Here is a 16,883-nt window from a genome sequence, read left to right as displayed (position 1 = left end):
GAAAATAGTTTTATCTGTTTTAAGGTAAGCATTTGGTAGTGGGAGTTGAGGTTCTGAGGGTAGACTCTGTGGTCGCCCAGGGTCAGGGATGAATTCTTGTTACACCCTCAGCGGCACTAGGGTGGCCAGGAGCAGAGTGCTGAGGCCCAATGTTATCCAATGGGGGATAGGGGGCCTCCAGTTGGTGGCTGCTTTTGAGCAGGCCACTTGGTTGTGGGCACAAAGTTCCTGGACTTTAGCTCAGGGCAAATGGGGAAACAAAGTAGTACCAAAGGTGCACCCTCAGCGGCACTAGGGCGGCCGGGTGCAGGGTGCGGTTTCAATATCAGGCGACCTGTTTTTGCAATGGGGAGCCTCCGGTTGGCAAAGGCACTGCAAGCTTGGGGATAAAGGTCTTCTGGGTGCGATCTTCTTACCAGCTCCTGGTCACGGTTGGGGGGACCTTCCAGATTTAGGCAGCAGGAGTCAGCTGGAGGCTTTAGGCAGGTCATGGGTCACCGGATCTCTGGTTAGGATCGTCGGGGGCCTCCTCGTGGTGTTTACTCGCTCAGGCCGTGGACGGTGGGTGCTGAGTGGTGCAGATTCCCGGTGACCGTCCGGAGCCAGAGGTTGCAGATGAACAAATCCGGTGTTCACTGGAGACAGTTGTTTGGGTTGAAGGCAGGCAGGTCCTCCGCGGTTGCTGGTTGCCGGACAAACGAGGATTTCACAGGAACAGGTTCGAGGTGGAGACAGGCCGGTAGGGCTGGGGCCAAGTCAGTGGGCGTCTTCCTCTTGTTAGCTTCGGCACAGCTGTACGGTCCTTCTTCTTCTTTTCTTGTAGTTGGTTCTTGTCTGAGGAACCAAGGTTCACCGTTGCCCCTAAATATTAGATTTAGGGGTGTTACAGGTAGGTAAAAAGGTTGGTACCAATGGGTCCCTTCCCTGGGGTGAGTACACCCCCCTATTATGCAACCCTCTAGTGGGAGGGGGGCAGAAGCTTTTCTCTGGTTAGCTGAGTCCCCCCCATCTGCAAGGTGGGGGTGCTGAGAGTTGTGCTTCACCTTGCCTCCCCTACATGAGGGCTGGAGTTGGTAGAGATGGGCAACCCTCTCTTCCTCACGTGTTTTTCCCGCTGGTTCTCCCACCCAAAGTGGGGGTCAGAACCAGTGGGGGCCAGTTGCTGAAAGCAGCAAGTGACCCGGGGGGACACTGTGATCGTGGGGTGTAGGCGGACCGGAATAACAGGCGGGGAGGCAGTATGTAGTGGGCTATGTCTTAGCCGGTTTTTATTGTCAATACACAGTTCGAAGGGGGGGGGGGGGAGAACAGTGTCCTGAAGCGATGCTTGGCCCGATGTCGAGACGATGGCTCTTCACGGAGGGAAGGTGCTAGGCCGGAAGTGATGTTGAAGGCTTCTTCCCGAGGGATTAGACGGTTGGTCACCGGGATGGCGGCTCCTCGGAGGTATGGGAAGGAGAGAGAGAAAGAGGGCCGTTAATCGACTAGCTATAACAGGCTGATGCCGTAACCTTCACCAAGGGGGTGCGGGACTTCGAACGAACGTGAGGAAGGTAGGGGACGGGTCAAGAGGGGGAAAGAGGAAGAATGGGAGGGTAGAACGGTGACTGAGTGCCGGGGAAGTGCGGGGATTTTATATACAACTGTGCCTGTGACTTCAAACGGGTAATATACAGAGTTCTACAGTGCTGGGTGCAAGGTGTGGGTTTGACTATTTTACACGCTAATATTTACACTCTCTGTACAAGGAGATTCGGTACTCACTTGCCCCGCCGCAACTCTCCCGTGAGTTGCGGCCGCTCTCCAGCCTCCTCCACCGGACTCCACCAGTCCTCGGTCTTCTTCTTCCGCTTCACCGCTCGTCTCCGTAGGTTCTCCGCACGCTGTCTCCTGCCACGAGTCCTCCTGCTTGAACACACTACTCTCTTCGGTTCCGGCTTTTCCGCACTCCGCCTCTGGGTTGGGGGAGGGTTACTGGCGAGTACTTCCGTTTTTCCGCTTGTTGCTATTGGCTCCTGAAAAGGAGAGATGGGTGGAATCCGGGTTGCTACGGACGCCACAGGGTCGAATGGCGAGGTCCGGGGCTTCGAGGGACGAGGTCGTCCGGACGAGGTAGGAGACGTGGATCCTTCACATCCCCTTCCCCTAGCTGTCCTTCTTGATCGGGTTGGAGGGAGAGGGTAACGGGAGAGGTAATCTGCATTACCCTGATGAACACCTTTCCGGTGTAAAGTCCTGAACCAATAGGGTTGTAGGGATAAGAACCAACGAAGGACGCAGTTGTTGTGCCCTTTGTTACGGGCCATCCATTCCAACGGGGCATGGTCGGTGTACAGGACGAAATCCCGTCCGTCCAGGTAGTAGCGGAGGCTTTCTACAGCCCATTTAATGGCCAGAGCCTCTTTTTCTACAACGGCGTAGTTCATCTCCCTGGGAAACAACTTTCTGCTCAAAAAGAGGATGGGTCGTTGACGCACCGTTTTACCGGGTTCCGTTTGGATGGCATGCTCAATAACGGATGTGTGACCAGGGTAGGATGAGAACACCTGTTGTAGGGGCCTCAAAGAGTAGCGGAGTTCTTGTTTCTGCTTCTCTGTCAATTCCGGATCCATACAGACCTCATAGGATAGGACGGTTTCTGGTTCCGTACCGGACAGAACGGGGCGAGGGCCTACCCATTCCTTTAAATGATTCACATGGTATATCTTGGAGATCCGCCGGGTAGGGTCTGTTTCTATCTCATAAGTAACCGGCGTCACCTGCCATAGGACCGAAAAGGGGCTCTGCCATTGCCCCAGCAGTTTGTGGTCTGAGGAAGGCATGAGGAGGAGCACCAGGTCTCCAGGGTTAAAGGACCTTGGTTTTGTGCCCTTATCATATTGTTGTTTCTGAGCTGCTTGTGCAGTCACCATGTTCTGTCTCACGATGTCCCTTATTTGTCCCAGATGGGTTCTGAGGTTCTCCACATACTCAGGGAGGGGTCTGGTTCGGTCGGGTTCGGCCTCCCAGGCTTCTCTGGCCATGTCTAACAAGGTTCGCGGGGGACGCCCATATAAAAGCTCATAAGGCGAAAACCCCGTGCTGCTCTGCACCTTGCAGCGGAATGCAAATAGAGCTAGGGGCAACATCTCCTCCCACCTTTTGCTCTCAAGGGCCAATAATTTCTTCAAGGTGGTCTTTAGAGTGGCGTTGTATCGTTCAACAAGCCCATCCGTTTGGGGATGGCACGCGGAGGTTCTTATCTGCTTAACACCTATTTGGGAACACACCTGTCTCATGAGGGAGGATACAAAGGGGGGTCCCCTGGTCTGGCAAGATTTCTCTAGGGAAGCCTACCCTAGAGAAGTTCGAGATCAATGCCTTAGCTATGTTCTGGGTGGTGGGTTGTCGTAGGGGTATGGCTTCGGGGAAACGGGTGGCATAGTCGACCAGGACTAAGGCATATCGACACCCGCTTCTGGAGGGTAACATGGGGCCTATAATATCCATCCCTACCCTACTGAAGGGTATGTCTATAAGGGGCAGGGGTTGAAGAGGCACTCGGGGGGGGGGGGGGGTCGATATCTACTGTTCTTTTGAAATATCGGACATGCACGGCAGTACTGCTTCACTTGCTGGTAGACGCCAGGCCAATATAACTTTTCCAGGATCGCCTGACCAGTCTTCTCATCGCTAAAGTGGCCCCCCAGTAAGTGACTGTGGGCGAGAAACAACACCTTATCGCGAAAGGGCCCCGGGATATCCAATTGGGGTGCTTGTTGGCCACTCCCTTTCTATACAAAAGTCTGTTCTTTTTATAGAAGTAGGGACCTACTTGTAGGGGTCTTCATTGTCCAAGGCACGCCCCCACGCCTCTTGTAGGACGGGGTCCTCCTGTTGTGCTGCGCGGAATTCCCTGTCTGTTTCCCAGGGGTGTTCTTCCAGTCGAACGGGGAAAGCTGTAGCGTAGTTCCTCTTCTCTTTCTTCTTTTGAGTTTTTGTTTTGTAGGGTCTAGCTGTCGTTTCGGGGGACGGATGACCCTGGGGAAACGGGGCTTCAGACCACCACTTCTTCAAGGAGTCTGTCGTATCATGGAGAAGACGGGGAAGACCGGCGTAGTCGCTGCCTAGTATTACCTGTTCCGGGAGGGTAGGTACTAGACCAACAGTCAGCGTGCTTCCGGGGTCCATGGGGTGTTGTACCCGAACTCGGGCGGAAGGGTACAGTTTCGTATCACCGTGTACGCACTGGATGGCTACTGTACCGGTCACTGGTCCCACCGGGGTTGGCAGCTCTTGGGGCCGGAGCACGCTCTGCCTACAGCCCGTATCAGCAAGGGCTAGAACCGGGTGTCCATCAATTCTCACTGGGCAATGAAATCTGGGAGGGGTAGCTTCTGTAGTGCGACAAACAAAGTTCCGGGCCAGACCCACCTCCATCGGTTCTTCTTTCTGGGGGCATACTCGGGCGATGTGTCCATATCCCCCGCAGTGATAATATTGAGGTCCGGGTGGAGGTGGTCGAGGCATAACAGGGTAAGGAAACAGAGGAGCGGGTTCCGGTTTCTTGGGTATAAGAGGTCTCGGGGCCCTGTTGTGGCTATGGGTTTGGGGTCGATGGGTATGTTCCTCTTTCGGTTTCTGGAAGTCTTGTGCCCGGCTGTATGCACTGGCGATCTCTATCGCGTTCTCCAGTGTGAGGCGGGCGTGTTGATGAACCCATTTTTGTGTGCTAGGATGTAGAGACGCCAAAAACTGCTCCAGATATATTTTAGAGAGTATTTCTTCTTTTGTGGCCGTGGCGGGTCGCAGCCAGCGATCGGCCAGATCTTTGATGCGAAAAGACAGGGCCCGAGGGGTTTCTTGGGGCCCTTCTCTGGCCTGGCGCAGCCTCACCCTATAAGTTTCGTCGTCTATACCCAGGCGCTCTAGGATACATGTTTTGATGTCAACATAAGGGGTCTGTCCCTGGATATTGGCCTGTTGGCAGGCTGCTTGTAATTCGCCGGTCAGTAGAGGACCCAGATAGTGACCCCAACGGTCAGGGGGCCAAGCAGCGGCTTGGGCCAGACGTTCAAAATTAGTGAAGAAGAAGTCCGGATCTTCTCCCGGTACATACTTTTGGAGGACCACAGAGGGAAGAGAAGTGGCTGGTCTTTGTTGGCCAAGTACGTCGGTGAGCTTGCCTAATGCTTGGTCCTGGGCTGCGCCCTGGCCTTTCAGGACATCGTGTAACTGTCCCCGGTCGTCCTCGGCCGTCTTGAGGAACTGCTCCATCATCTTCCCCAGTTACTCCTGGGTCTCCGCCAGTTTTTTAACAGCGGCCTCCATGCTTTCGGATAATCCCACTTCTGGCACCAACTGTGATCGTGGGGTGTAGGTGGACCGGAATAACAGGCGGGGAGGCCGTATGTAGTGGGCTATGTCTTAGCAGTTTTTTATTGTCAATACACAGTTTGAAGGGAGGGAGGGGGAGAACAGTGTCCTGAAGCGATGCTTGGCCCGATGTCGAGACGATGGCTCTTCATGGAGGGAAGGTGCTTGGCCGGAAGTCGTGTTGAAGGCTTCTTCCCGAGGGATTAGACGGTTGGTCACCGGGATGGCGGCTGCTCGGAGGTTTGGCAAGGAGAGAGAGAAAGAGGGCCGTTAATCCGACTAGCTATAACAGGCTGATGCCGTAACCTTCACCAAGGGGGTGCGGGACTTCGAGCGAATGTGAGGAAGGTAGGGGACGGGTCAAGAGGGGGAAAGAGGAAGAATGGGAAGGTAGAACGGTGACTGAGTGCCAGGGAAGTGCAGGGATTTTATATACAACTGTGCCTGTGACTTCAAATGGGTAATATACAGAGATCTACAGTGTGGGTTTGACTATTTTACACGCTAATATTTACACTCTCTGTACAAGGGGATTCAGTACTCACTTGCCCCGCCGCAACTCTCCCACGAGTTGCGGCCGCTCTCCAGCCTCCTCCACCGGACTCCACCAGTCCTTGGTCCAGACTTCGTCTTCTTCTTTCGCTTCACCGCTCGTCTCCGTAGGTTCTCCGCACGCTGTCTCCTGCCACCAGTCCTCCTGCTTGAACACACTGCTGTCTTCGGTTCCGGCTTTTCCGCACTCCGCCTTCGGGTTGGGGAGGGACTTCCGGGGTTACTGGCGAGTCTTTCCGTTTTTCCGCTTGTTGCTATTGGCTCCTGAAAAGAAGGAGAGATGGGTGGAGTCCAGATTGCTACGGACGCCACAGGGTCGAATGGCGAGGTCCGGGGCTTCGAGGGACGAGGTCGTCCGGACGAGGTAGGAGACGTGGATCCTTCACACTCACAAAAGCGGCAGGCCTTTAAAGCTTCCCCTTCGTGAACCCTGCCCATCCTGGGGGAGGAGGCTAGGCACCTCGTCCTAAGATGTGCATTGTTTCAGGCACCCAGGAGCAGCAGGCTCGCAAACCAGGGGTTCAGAAACATGTCTGGTGGTGGCAGCTGAAAGCAGCCACTCAGCCTGGACACTAGTGGTAGGTTAGTTTTGCAGCGTGAATCTTTCTGGATTCACTATGCTGTACATTATTCCGCGGTCTTGTGGTTGGGTCCGGATTCGTAGTCTTTTTTTATTTTTATTTTTTTCGTAGCCCAGGTGGGCGTCGACGTCCCACCTTTGGTGTATTTCCGGTGACGTCGGCACGCTTCCTGCGGAAGCTCCCACTCTTGGGCGCCATCTTCAGATTCTTTTTTCCGCGGTTGGGTCTGGATCGTTCCCGAAAGGGCTCCAGACATTTTTGGAGAAAGAAGAATAAAAATACGCACCTTTTGCAAGAAAAGAGATTGAGAAGACTACAGGAGACTACATCATCGAAGAGGACGACAAAGGAGAAGAAGAACTTCAAGATCTTCAAGAACTTCGACGTCCATCGGAGAATGCAAGCTCAGGGGGCCCCCTGAACGCATGAGATGGACAACACGCCTTTCAAATTCTGCCGTAACTGCCACCACAAGTACGCGCAGAAGGACCAGCACCCGGTCTGCAACCTTTGCTTACCGGTCGACCACGAGAGCGAGGACTGCAACGCCTGCTCCGCCTTCACGCCGAAGACCCTTCGAGTGAGAGAGAGACAGAGGATAGCCAACGCCACCATGCAGGGCAAGGGACAGCCACTGTCCCTTCGAGACCTGGGGCTATCATCAGACGAGGAGGACAACGCCGCTGCCGAAAACGACGGCTACACGGTCGTAGAGACCGATATTACGAAGACTCCAAAGAAGGTAGGAGACTCTACGGCCCCTAAGGCACCGAGAGACCCCGAGTCTCGAAAAATTGAGGGCAAAACCTCGAAAGCGCAGAAGCCGAAAACTTTGGCGTCCGCGGCTACACCAAGGCACAGCGGACCCTCTGAGAAGGACTCCCAGACGCCGAGAGCTGGAGAACAGCAGAAGACGTCGAAAATCACCCCCGAAAAGGAGCGTTCGACGCCGAGGGAAAAGGACCCGAAGGGCGCTTCAGCACCAATGAAGGACCCGAGAGCCAGCTCGGCACGCAAACCTTCGACGACGAAAGTCGGCTCGGCGCCGAAAAGAGCGGCCGATCCATTCGACGCAGACCACGCGGCCGAAATGGAGAAAAAGAAAAGACGGCTCAAGGCCGAGCTGGAAAACATCCTGCAGCGGAAAAAAGATTTCGACGCCAGGATGAAGGAATACACAATCCCGACGAAACCTAGGCTACAGGTGGTCGAGGAAACGGAGGAGGAAGACTACGACGTCGAAGGATAGTCGGTGGGCGTCGAGACCTTCGACGACCAAGAAGAATAGGAGGCCTCCTACTATGAGGATGAAGGAGACGACGACCGCAGGACGCTCCTCGGGTCTGCATCCTCGGAGGCTCGGGAAATAAATTGGCAAGACGTCGACACCGAGAGCCCAGAAGAAGCCGTCGACACGTATCCCTCGAGGCCCTTGCCACCGGATGACATCGGAGTCTACAACACAGTCATCAGGAATGCAGCTGCAGTTTTCAAAGTAAAACTCGATGAAGAGAAGCAGAAAGCAGACTTCCTTCTCGAGACACTCCTCCCTACACAAACAAGGAGCCAGTTCCTACCCATGCTCGACAGTGTCATGGCACAGAGGAAAGAGGCTTTCAAAGAACCAGCTAAATACAAAGCCGTCACTCCCAGGACGGAGAAAAAGTATAAACATTTCTCCAAGGACCCACCCTACATTCAGGGATCGGTCTCAGCAGACTCCATCATCGCAGCCACGGCAAGAAAGAGGGTTAATGTGCCTAATACTTCTGGGCCACCTCCAGACAAAGAAAGCAAGAGGATGGATCTGGTGGGGAGAACAATTGAACGGAATGCCGCAATGCACTGGCGCATGGCGAATTCCAATGCACTGCTCAACAGGCACCAATACCAGATCCTGGAAGAGCTGGGCCAGTTAATAAAGAACATGCCAAAGGAATTCAAGCAAAGAGCTGAAAACCTTGTCGAAGAAGGGAAGAATGTAGCCAATTCTTGCCTCAAAACTGCCCTGGACGGAGCAGACACCTCCAGCAGGCTCATGATGATGGGCATCACGGAAAGAAGGCAGGCCTGGCTCAGAATTTCGGGCTTCAAGCCAGAAGTGCAGCACAGCATCCTCAACACACCGTTCAATGGAGAAACGTTGTTCGGGCCCCAGTTGACCAGAAACTCAGCCAACTGAAGAAGGATAACGAGGCTGCAAGATCCATGGGGGCATTGCAGTTCAGAGGTACTAAAAGGGCACCCCGTCACGAAGACCTAATGGGAGGGGAGGAAACCAGCCAGGAACATCACTCCAGGCGTTCCAACAAGCCCACCAAGCAGACACCCAGACACAGCAGGGGCAGCAAAAGCAGTCCTGGCAGTACCAACCAAGAGGCCAGTCCTTTCGCGGGAGAGGGAATGGACGTGGACAGAATAAGAGAGGGGGACAGCAACCAGCCTCTAAGTGACTCAATAAAGCTCCATGTGCCCACCCGAGCAAAAACTCCCAGGGTGGAGCACAAACACACCAGACAGGAGTTACGCGAATTAAACACCTGCGTACATGTAAGACCAGTGGTAGGAAGACTGAAACACTTCTTCAGGGAGTGGAAGAGTATAACATCAGACAAATGGGTACTCAACATCATACAGTACAGGTACTGCATAGAGTTGGAAGGAAAGTCAACGGACAGAAAGCCAAAAAGAAGGCCACTAGCAAGGAAAGACCTAGAGCTCCTTCGGGAGGAAGCAAAGGAGCTCCTGCAAAAACAAGCCATAGAACCAGTACCTTACAGGGAAAGGAACAAGGGCGTATACTCCACATACTTCCTGGTACCAAAGGTGGACGAAACTATGAGACCCATCCTGGACCTAAGATTCTTAAACAAGTTCGTAAGAACGCAAAAGTTCAAGATGACCTCCCTACAAGAGGTACTTCCTCAATTGCAAGACGGGGACTTCATGGTCACCATAGACCTAAAGGATGCCTGCCTGCACATCCCAATGAACAGGGGCCACAAGCACCTCCTCAGATTCATCATCGGAGAAGACTACTACCAGTTCACAACCCTGGCATTCGGACTCAAATCGGCACCAAGGGTTTTCACAAAGTGCCTCGCTACAGTCGCAGCACACCGACAAAGGGAAGGGATAAACGTGTACCCTTACCTGGATGACTGGCTGATCAAAGCAAGCTCATACAAAACGTGCGAGCAGCACGCACAGAGTGACCAGCACACTGATGAACCTAGGATTCTCCATCCACTGGGGAAAATCCTCCTTGGAACCAGAACAAATAAAAATCTTCCTGGGAGCACAGATCGACACCTTACAGAGCAAGGTGTTCCCCAGCGAGAAGAGAACGAGAGCGCTCGAGAGGGAGACGCAGCTGTGCCAGGAGATATGGAGATGGGCCATCCCACTCAAGATAGACCTGCTAGCCATACATCTACCAGGAAAGGACAATGTAGAAGCAGGCTGGCTCAGCAGACAGACATCGGCATCCCACGAGTGGGAACTCAATGCACAAGAAACGAGAAGGCTCTTCGACAGGTGTGGGACACCGTCGGTAGACCTATTTGCAACACGCCAGAATGCAAAATGCCGAAACTTCGCATCCAGGCAACCCGGGGAGGGCTCCCTGGTCCAGGACATTTGCTTACGCTTTTCCCCCGATACCGCTGATGCACAAGGTACTCAGCAAGTGCAGAGCGAGCAACATGACCCTGATACTGGTCGCACCGCAGTGGGCCAGGCAGACATGGTACTCGTAGATCATGGAGATGACAGTGCACCCCACAGATTCGGGAGAAGGAAAGACCTAATCTCCATGCAAAACGGAGAAGTGCTGCACCCGGAGCCAGAGAGCCTGAGCCTCCTGAGGACACAGAGTTTGCGCATTTGAAACTGCCAGAAAGCTCCCTAAGGGTACTTCGGGAGGCACGAAGACCCAGCACACGGAACGGAAGTGCTACATAGCGAAATGGAAGAGATTTACACTGTGGTGCAGGAGGGAAAAGCTACACAATAAGATGCAGAAGGACTCGTCAGTGCTAAAGTACCTCACGCACCTGCTCGACAAAAATCGAAGCTCATCCTCACTGAGGGTTCACTTGGCAGCGATATTCGCTTACACGAGAGGAGAAATGTGCAAGAGTTTCTTCACATCACAAGTTGGTAAGAGATTCCTGGAGGGAGCAAAGAGGATCGCACCACCAAAGAGGGTGCCACCACCTGCATGGAACCTTAACCTAATCCTAACGGAACTCATGAAGGAACCTTTCGAGCCAATTCACAAGGCCTCCCTAGAAATGCTGACCATGAAAACAGCTTTCCTGGTAGCAATCACTTCACTGCGCAGAGTGAGGGAACTGCAGGCACTAACGCTACAAGAACCCTTCATACAGATACACAACGATAGGGTGGTGATGAGAACGGACCCACACTTCATGCCAAAGGTGGTGTCAAGGTTCCACATGAACGAGACTATACAGGTACCGAGTTTCTCCAAAAAAACGGCAACAAGAGCTGAAAGAATACTGCACACTCTGGACACCAGAAGGGCAGTCATGCACTACATTGAGAGAACAAAGGAACACAGAAAAACAAAGCAGTTCTTTGTGTCCTTCGCTAACCGTTTCATGGGGAAACCAGTAACTAAAGGAACAATTGCGCGATGGATCGCCCAAACAATACAGTTCAGCCACAAGCGGGCAGGACAGGAACTAGCAGAGGGGAAACGTGCCCACTCTACCAGGAAAAAGGGAGCTACAATAGCTTTCCTAGCTAACACACCTATTCAGGACATATGCCTGGCGGCAACATGGGCTTCAGTGCACACGTTCACGAAGCACTATTGTATGGATATACAGATGATTAAGGAAGCACAAGTCGGACAAAGGGTGCTTCAACACATTCAATAACCAACGCTCATCTTCCACCCAGCCGCCACAAACATGAGAAACCGCTACAAAGTCTATGCACAGCATAGTGAATCCAGAAAGATTCACGCTGCAAAACTAATAGTTTCTTACCTGTCTGTTTAGTTTTGCAGCTTGAAGATCTTTCTGGATTCACTAGCGAACCCACCCACCTCCGCCAAAAAGATGAGGCTGGAGAGAAAAGGGGGTTGAAACAAGGACAAATACTTGGAAGAGAAACCTTGAAGGTTATAGCGGGGAAAAACTTTAGTTGAACATTGCCATAACTTCGGTAACAAAACGAACACGAGAAAAAAGAGTACGAAGATGGTGCCCAAGAGTGGGAGCTTCCGCAGGAAGCGTGCCGACGTCACCGGTAATACACCAAAGGTGGGACGTCGACGCCCACCTGTGCTACGAAAAAAAAAGAAAGAAAGAAAAGACTACGAATCCGAACCCAACCACAAGACCGCGAAATAATGCACAGCATAGTGAATCTAGAAAGATCTTCAAGCTGCAAAACTACACCGACAGGTAAGAAACTATCCGTTACTCCAATATTGGAACTTTCATAGATTTCCTTGCTTGAATCATTCCCCGTCGCCGAGATGGGAGTCCCCGATATACATAAAATAGCAATAGAAACCATTACAAAAAAGAAACTAGGCCTAGGCCCAGGCCCAGTCTATTTTTGTAACATATCCACCACTTTTTGTAAAAGAGACCAAATAAAATGATCAACCAATCAGATTAGTCTCACCCTCTGGAACCTTCCTGAGAGAACCTCAGACCCTCAGATTTTCTACTGCATGTTGTACATGGGAGTCTCCACTGAGCTCTGCTCAGTTTTTTCCTACCAACCTTATTCCTAAAGTTTTTTCACCTGTTTTTTTTTTTTCAACCACTGCTTAGACTACGTGCCAACATGTCTGACAAGGAGAAGAAATCCCTCTTTAAACCGTGTGTATCCTGCAATAAGAAGAGACATTATGTGGAGGACAAGCACAAGGATTGCATTTACTTTCTGTACCCAGACCATAAGGCAGCAGACTATAAGGTATGCCGTACCTTCTCCTTCTTAACAAAAACTTTAGGAGACCGTGAGGGGTGTCTCTTGATCTGGCTCCAGAAGCTTAAGTCAAGGAAGGAGCCAGTCTCCAGTGACAGTGATGAGGCCTCCCCCGCTTCAACTTCCAGGAGGTCTGTGAAAAGGGGTCGGTCTTCTCCTTCACCTTCTAAAGACCGTCCAAGTAAAGCCTTGAAAAAGACTTCTCATAGGTCTGACAGGCGCAGTCATAGCAAATCTCCTCACCGAGGTGTAAAGGAAAGGGAAGGACTATCAGCAGGAGTGACATCATAGAGGAATTCAAGCTCAGTTCCTCCATCTTCTCCGGCAGGCCCTAAAGCCTTCATCTGTTCCTTCCGATGGCAAACCTGTGAAGAAAATTCATCCGTCGACGACGCTGTCAACGACTCCGTTGACGAAGACTTCAAAGGTACAGGCAAAATCCTCTTCTCCTTCAATTCTGACTCCGTCGACGGGGATTTCCTAGTCTCCGCCTACGCTGCAAGGTTCTGCGTCAACGGCATCGACGCCGGTTGTGGGATCCGCAGGGGTGGCAACTCGGTCATTGACGCCATCGTCGATGACATCGACAAGGATGACGACGGCAGTGGTGACGACAGTAACCACGTCTACTACGACGATGGCGGCGGCGGCAGTGTCCTCCGCAATGGTGACAACGATCTCGATGACTATACCGTCGATGGTGTTCATGTCTTCGTCGATGACCCTCACATCATCGTCGGCTACCCCGTCGAGGGAAAAAATTGCAATCACTATCAGGAAGCGCCACATTACCCCTGAGATGACTTCCCCCAGGAGGGTGACACCTCTACCGCCTGCACTCCTCCTTGAGGAGGATGGATCTGAGGAGGATGACCGGCCGTATGTGTATTCCAGTACCCCGTCTCAGTTGCACGTTAGGTGCCAGGACACAGACTCTGAGGGAGAATACGTGGAGGAGCAGAAGTATGATCCTCCCTTGGATTATCAAGAGGGCTACCAGCAGCAGATGGTCTTTATGCCTTCCTCCGTACTAACGGACTTACTATTTATGCTTTCGGATTATAGGCGGAGATTCCCAACACAATCTCGACTCCAGTTGGGGTACCAGTCACAGTTGTTCCACCTGCACTGCCTTCTACTCCTCAATTGCCACCACCACTACCCGTGGCTCCAGATCCACCAATCGTCCCTCTCATCTAGGAGGATACCTTTGATGAGGACCAGGTGTAAGAAACTGGCTCTATATATACTGCACCAAAGTGAGGTACAGTATGTATAAAGTCCAAGGGTCTCCAGAGGTTAGGCAGAGGCTAAAGTTAGGTAGAACCTTACTCTCTAAAGTGGTAGCTTGGTCGAGCAGTAAGGCAGTATCAGAGGACAGTGTAAAGCATTTGATGTACACACTCAGTCAACAAATGAATCCACACACTCAAAATCTGAACTCTAGGCCAATTGTTTTATATAAAAAATATATTGTTGTTTTATTTCTAGAACCAAGCAAGCCTGGTATAGGTAAGCATGAAAATACTTTTCAGTAGTAAATTACTTGTATGAACACAGTTTAAAATTGTAGTGTAACTTGTACTGGTTTTGGTTACAGTTTTAAGTAAACAGTTTTCAGCACATTGCAGGTATAGTACATTCAATTGAATGGGCGTTTTAAGTAAAATGCAGTTAATTACTTTTCAAATTACTTTTGCAAACACAGGACTGGATCCTATATTCAGCCCTGGGACATTTCCTGAAAACAGGTGAGTAAATGCGTTTTGGTTAAAGGTACGATTTTAAAGCATATTATTGCATTTCAAATGTTGACACTTAGAAATGTTTTCACGTAGAATCATCAGTGTCATCCTATGGGAGGAAATTCGTTTAGCAGGTAAGGTAGGTTATCAATACTTTTTCTTACTCAGTGCTAGATACCTAGATTCAGCACTGGGACAGTTTCTGAAAACAGTTGAGAAAATGCGTTTTAGTTATTTGACTGATTTTAAGGAATATTTGTAGTTTTCAAAAGTCGACACTTAAAAACTTGTTGGGAGAAAAAGTGTCAATGTTATGCTAAAAGGAAAAATTAGTTATCGGTTTCAAGGTATAGTAATCGGTCTTTTGAGTTAGCGTTCTCGGGTTAGACTCTGGTGTCTCCCAGGGTCAGTGATGCACTGTTGTTGCACCCTCAGCGGCACTCGGGCAGCCGGGTACAGAGTGTTGAGACCCAATGTTATCCTATGGAGGATAGGGGGGGTTCCTGTTGGTGGCGGCTGGCCAGCAGGCCACAGGGTTGTGGGAGTAAAGCTCCAAGGGTTAAGCTCAGGGCAAGTTGGGGACCAAGTTAGCACCAAAGGGGTTCCCTCAGCGGCGCTAGGGCAGCCGGGTGCAGGGTGCTGTTTTGAGGTCTGGTGCCCTGTTGATTTCAATGGGGATTCTCCGGGACAAAGAAACACTGCAGGCTCGGGGACGAGGATCTTCCGGGAGTGACTACCACTTTGAGGGGTAAGTTGAGATGTAGAGGGATGGTTAGGCCCCACTGGGTTGGGCACACAAGGCTGTGGGGCGTCTGGTGCCTTTGGACGTTGGATTTTCTTACCCGCTCTGGTCGCGGTAGGGGGGCGGGGCTCCTCTGGATTGAGGCTGCAGGCGTCGTCTGGAGGCTTGAGGCCGGTCAGAGGTCGCTGGATCTTGGGTCAGGGTTGCCGGGGGAACCTCCTCGTGGTGTTTGTTCACTCAAACACAGGCCGGGCTTGGTGGGTGTAGAGTGTGCTGGATTCGCAGTTTCTGGCTGGCACCAGAAGCTGAAGTTTAAACACTTCCGGTGTTCATGGGAGAAACCGCTTGGAAAGTGAATTCAGGCAGGTCCTTTGGGGTTTTTGAGGTTGCTGGCTGCTGGACAAGCCAGGGTTGCGCTAGAGCAGGTTCGAGGGGAGACAGGCCTGTAGGGCTAGGGCCAAGTCAGTGGGCGGCATCCTCTTGTTAGCTCTGCACGGCTTCTCGTGCGCCTTCTTTTCTTGTGATTGCTGTATCTGAGGAAGGAAGGTTCAGGGTGCCCCAAAATACTAAATTTAGGGGCGTTACAGGTAGGTAAAGGTCAGGGACCAATGGGTCCCTTCCCTGGGGTTGGTACACCCCCTATTCTGCCACTCTCCAGTGGGAGGGGGGCAGGAGCCTGTTTCCTGGTTGGCTGGGTCCCCCCATCCTCAAGATGGTGGGGACTCGATGTTGTGCTTCACCTCGCCTCCACCACCTTAGGGGTGGAGTTGGCAGAGGTGGGCACACCACTCTTCCTCAATTTGTTTTTCCCGCTGGGTCTCCTGCCCAAAGTGGGAGGTAGAACCAGTGGGGACCAGTTGCTGAGTACAGCAAGTGGTCTGGAGAGGCTCAAAAAGGCGGTATACCTTTGAAGCTTCTCCTTAGTGAAACCTGCCCATCCTGGGGGAGGAGGCTTAGCACCTTGTCCCAGAATGTGCATTGTTTCAGGCCCCCGAGAGCAGCAAGCTCTCGACCCAGGAGTCCAGAAACATCTCTGGTGGCGGCAGCCTTGGCAGCCACTCAGTCAGGTCACTGGGAGTTGGTTGAGTTTCAGGGGGCACCTCTAAGATGCCCTCTGTCGTGCATTTTACATTAAATTCCACACTGGCATCAGTGTGGGTTTAATGTGCTGAGAAGTTTGATACCAAACTTCTCAGTCTTCAGTGTAGCCATTATGGTGCTGTGGAGTTCGTAATTGCAAACACAACAATGATGGACAGAATGTGGATCAATGTCACACATTCACCCCAGTCCAAAGATCTGGGCCCAAATCCATCGTTTTTCCACTCCACACCACCCTGGGTTAGACAATGGCGATATGCAAATCAGCGCTGACCCTGTGCCCCATGGGAACAGTCCAGTCCGAACTACAAAAGCCATGTCCTTCCCAGAACGGAAACAAGCATCCGAGGACCGGCCCGGTTTCGAGGTAACACCTCTCTTCAGCCCGGCTAGCTTGATTCCAGTGGTGTGGAGTGCCTGGGACTCACGTCTGAGCATCCCCAGTACACTTAGAGCGGTAACTGCAAACACAACAATGATGGACAGAATGTGGATCAATGTCACACATTCACCCCAGTCCAAAGATCTGGGCCCAAATCCATCGTTTTTCCACTCCACACCACCCTGGGTTAGACAATGGCGATATGCAAATCAGCGCTGACCCTGTTGCCCCATGGGAACAGTCCAGTCCGAACTACAAAAGCCATGTCCTTCCCAGAACGGAAACAAGCATCCGAGGACCGGCCCGGTTTCGAGGTAACACCTCTCTTCAGCCCGGCTAGCTTGATTCCAGTGGTGTGGAGTGCCTGGGACTCACGTCTGAGCATCCCCAGTACACTTAGAGCGGTAACTGCAAGCACAACAATGATGGACAGAATGTGGATCAATGTCACA

At 52.0% G+C, this 16,883-nt stretch overlaps 1 protein-coding gene across 1 annotated transcript in view; it reads left to right on the top strand.

The window, feature by feature from the left end:
* The window catches only part of SF3B2 (splicing factor 3b subunit 2), a 374,355-nt gene that overhangs the window by 248,057 nt on the left and 109,415 nt on the right, over positions 1-16,883 (top strand). The window lies entirely within an intron of this gene.

This window comes from Lissotriton helveticus, chromosome 9 (genome assembly GCF_964261635.1).
Source record: "Lissotriton helveticus chromosome 9, aLisHel1.1, whole genome shotgun sequence".
In the NCBI taxonomy this organism is placed as follows: Eukaryota; Metazoa; Chordata; class Amphibia; order Caudata; family Salamandridae; genus Lissotriton; species Lissotriton helveticus.
Note: the sequence above shows the minus strand (reverse complement) of the source record. Positions and strands in the feature narration are given on the sequence as shown.